The sequence below is a fragment of the Miscanthus floridulus genome, chromosome 6 (assembly GCF_019320115.1).
Source record: "Miscanthus floridulus cultivar M001 chromosome 6, ASM1932011v1, whole genome shotgun sequence".
In the NCBI taxonomy this organism is placed as follows: Eukaryota; Viridiplantae; Streptophyta; class Magnoliopsida; order Poales; family Poaceae; genus Miscanthus; species Miscanthus floridulus.
This window is the reverse complement of record NC_089585.1, coordinates 132,193,028-132,196,710: the sequence shown is the minus strand read 5'-3', so window position 1 is coordinate 132,196,710 and position 3,683 is coordinate 132,193,028. Positions and strand designations below refer to the sequence as shown.

The window sequence follows — 3,683 nt, the reverse complement described above, 5'->3', positions numbered from 1 at the left end:
TTTGCCGAGTGTTTTGACCATTGCGCTCGGCAAAGGGGTCCTTTGCCGAGTGCAACACTCGGCAAAGTGACCCAAAACGGCAAATAATTTTTTTTTTGCGTTCCATCATGACAAATACATTCATACAAACATATATCACATATATATCTTATCCATCACATATATATCTCATCCATCGCATATATATCTCATCCATCACATATATATCTCATCCATCCACACATCCATCCGCCCATAACACATCCATCACAATATGTAATAATAAGTGCTCAAGTCCATCCAAATAAGTTTACAAGTTCATCAAAGTCCACAAGTGCATCACAAGTCCATCACCAAGTGAACAACAAATGTAAAAAATACAACATGCACTCATCTCGGCCACTGCGACTGTGGTGAAGGCCCAGGTGCATCATTCGTAGGTGCATGAGGTGGATTATTCGAACCACCGTCAGATGGAGACTGCACAAAGGAGAAAAGATTGCATGTGAGACAAAATTATTTTGATAGCTAATCTAGGACGATAGAGGCCATACAAGCAAAGCACAAGTGAAAGTAAAAAACTTTGATACTCACAGGAGTAGCTGCAGCTGCAGGACGCGGAGGCGGAGGTGGAACCAACAGCCCAGGTGGCAGAGACAAGCCCATACGTTGCCCAAGCCCTTGTAGGAAATCCGTAATGTCCATCAGCCTCTGCGCCTGGGCCTGCCGCTCGGCCCGCTCGGCCTCCAACTGGGCCCCCAGCTCCTGACGTTCCTTCATTTCTTGTTCTAGCCGGGCCTGCAATATTTCACTCCAATGTTTCAGTAATGCAAAGCTAATTAAGGTGTGTAAAGATCAATGTATGACGAGTAAAACAGGAATAACCTCGAGTGCGTCGACCCGGTGCTGTGCAGCGGTCGGCCGTGTGCGAATGGCCGGGCTCTCGCTCGTGCTCCGTGCTCGGATCTGGGAGAGAGAGGGAGTAGAGGCCGTGTCGATGACGCCGTCGCCAAGCCAGAACCGTCCATGCTTCTTGCCTTGCCCCGCCCTCATGACGGCCTCTCCATCGAAGTCCTGGGTGCTCGGATCGTGGTCTGCCCCATGGAGCGACCTCGCCACCTCAGTGTACTCACTGATGCGAGAGTGGACGCTCGGGTTCGTGTATGCCTCGGGCGGGTCCTCCAGGTTGAAGGAGACGTCGGACGTCGCCTTACCCTTGTGGGCCATACACCATGCCTGGAAGTCCGAGCAAGCCTGGCCACTATGTGACGCCGACTGCGAAAAAGACAGCACGATGATTAGAAATCAGACAGAACTGAGCGTGACAATAGATAAATCAATTCGCGTACCCATGCTTGTTTGTATCCGGCGAGGTTGCGGCTGCCTTGATGGTGTGCTGGACCTTGCATCAGTAAACGACGGTCCCGGGCATCCCTATGCATCTTGAGGTACTCCTCCGTGAACCACCTGTCCACCATCATCGCCCAACACTCGGGATACGCTTGGCACCACCAGGGAATCACCTACACGTCATCAAGTATTGGACATATAAGAAGATCAAATTAAACCAACTTAATCTCAAATTGAATCAATGTTGATGTTCTTCATTTATCTCAAGGTACTGCTCCCGGGTCAGCTGCATCTCTCTTGCGTCTTTCTTGGTTTTCTTCTCTCCAAGCTTCGACCCGTAGTAGGTTACGATGGCCTGGATGCGTGCCTCGTGATGCATGTCGGTGACGAGTTTTTTACAGGCTTTGGTAGTCGCCTGCTCCGCCCTGGCCTCAAATCCCTCCTCGCATCTGTAATAAGTCTGCATACAAAAGCGATGTATCGATTCATTATTTCAAGAAAAGTCTAATGAATGCGACGTATTGAGCAATGTTGTGCAAGGGAGACTTACCCAAAACTCTGCCTTCACCCGCGCCGCCTTGTTGGGGTACTCCGCATCGGAGGCGACGACGTAGTGGTCAAACGAGTAGGCCGGCTCCGTCTTCGATGCGTACGTGACAATGCCGGGGAAGTGCTGCCTGCACAGAAGACCCAGGATGCCGTTGACTAGCCGTGCGCTACCACCCGACACAACCACCCAGTTCCTGCACGAGTAATTAAGAAAAATTATTAGTTTTTTTCATCATATCATATGAAGTAGTGGTGATAACATATACAGTTACTTACTTTTGTCCTTCGGGGCGAATCAGTGGGCATTGGTGACGAAGCGGAACCTGTGGGAGACTCGCGGGACCTCGCAAGTAGACACTCGAAGAGGAGTTGGAGGAAGCAGAACCCATGCCTGCCGCCTCCCCCTCCTCCTCCTCCTCCTCCTCCTCCTCCTCGTCCGTCTGCCGAACCAACTCCTCGTCTGACTCGTCCACGGGCGCCACCTCCTCCTGCGGCTGGCGGTCCTCCTCACGTGGCGTGGGAGGAGACGGCCCCCTCCTGCGGCTAGCGGTCCTCCTCCTCCTGTTCGATCCCTCTGCTGCCCCCTCCGCCCCCTCCTGCGACCGGCGTTGTCTTTGGTAAATCGAGTTCACAGACCTATGACGGTCGCCCGCCATCTTTGTTCAATCACCTGCAATAAAAAAGAAAAACAAGACATAATTAGAAATAGGTGCAAAAATAAACAAAACATAATTACAAAAAATATAGTATTACATGTATTAGAAATATATGCAAAAATGAACAAAACATAATTACAAAAAATATAGTATTACATGTATTAGAAATAATCTTCATGATTGAAATTAGATGGATCATAGGTCTCGTCATCACTATCAACATTGTCCAACTCATCAACACTATCCGAAGGAGGAATGTTGTCTTCATTGTCATTGCCGAAATGTAATCGCTCAAGCATTTGTATATCCTTCAGATTTCGCACCTCGTCTCCAGCGTCCTCGTCATCATCCCTTTCATTATCTACTTCCATTCCTATCTCTTCGGTTAAGTCTATGTCAAACCTCCCTTATAGCCCCTCTTCTTGATAGAACTCTCCATCATATGTGTTTGGGTTGAAGTTATAATCTTCATCGTTTGGGACAGGTAGTTTACCGTGTGGCGATACATTGTGCACAATAGACCAACCCTTAAGATGCTCGGCGTCTTTGCACGCGTATGACGTATAATAAACCTGGACAGCCTGTTGAGCCACAATGTAGACATCTTTTCCTGGATAGACGGAATCCTGTCGAATCTCGACTAGCCCAAGCTTAGGGCTCCGTCTCGTTACACCAGGATGAAACCAGTGGCATTTGAATATGACTGGAGTAAGAGGTTTGGAACCATAAAATGATATTTCGTAGATTTCTTCAATTCTTCCATAATAGTCGAGTCCATCAGTGCCGGGCGTAACAACTCCGCTGTTTGTGGTTTGTCGATTGGGCCGACTCTGCTCGTAGCTTGCTGTGTGAAAACGATATCCATTCACGTCATAACCGGTAAATGACTTGACCCTAACGGCACAGCCATTTGCAACCTGTCTTAACTCATCACTTATAGGCGCATCAGTTTGGGCTTTCTGTTTGAACCAACAAATGAAATCGGGGCTCCCTAGTCCCGCACCCCGTGAAAGAAGGGTATCATTTTCTTGCGGTGTAGGTTGCCTTGATCCATGCCAGGATTGACGAAGAAATTCCCTGTACCAACGAGAAACAAGGGGGTTGAACGATGAAACAAGGACATACGGCGAAATGAAACAAGTTCGTTTA

At 48.6% G+C, this 3,683-nt stretch overlaps 1 long non-coding RNA gene across 1 annotated transcript; it reads right to left on the bottom strand.

Annotated features, from left to right (window-relative positions):
- Positions 1-1,693: 1,693 nt before the first annotated feature.
- Positions 1,694-2,265, bottom strand: LOC136459673 (uncharacterized). Its single transcript, XR_010760247.1, has 3 exons — positions 2,155-2,265; positions 1,880-2,072; positions 1,694-1,789 (listed from the first exon to the last, which is right to left on the bottom strand). It is a non-coding gene; the product is annotated as an uncharacterized lncRNA (long non-coding RNA).
- Positions 2,266-3,683: the final 1,418 nt, after the last annotated feature.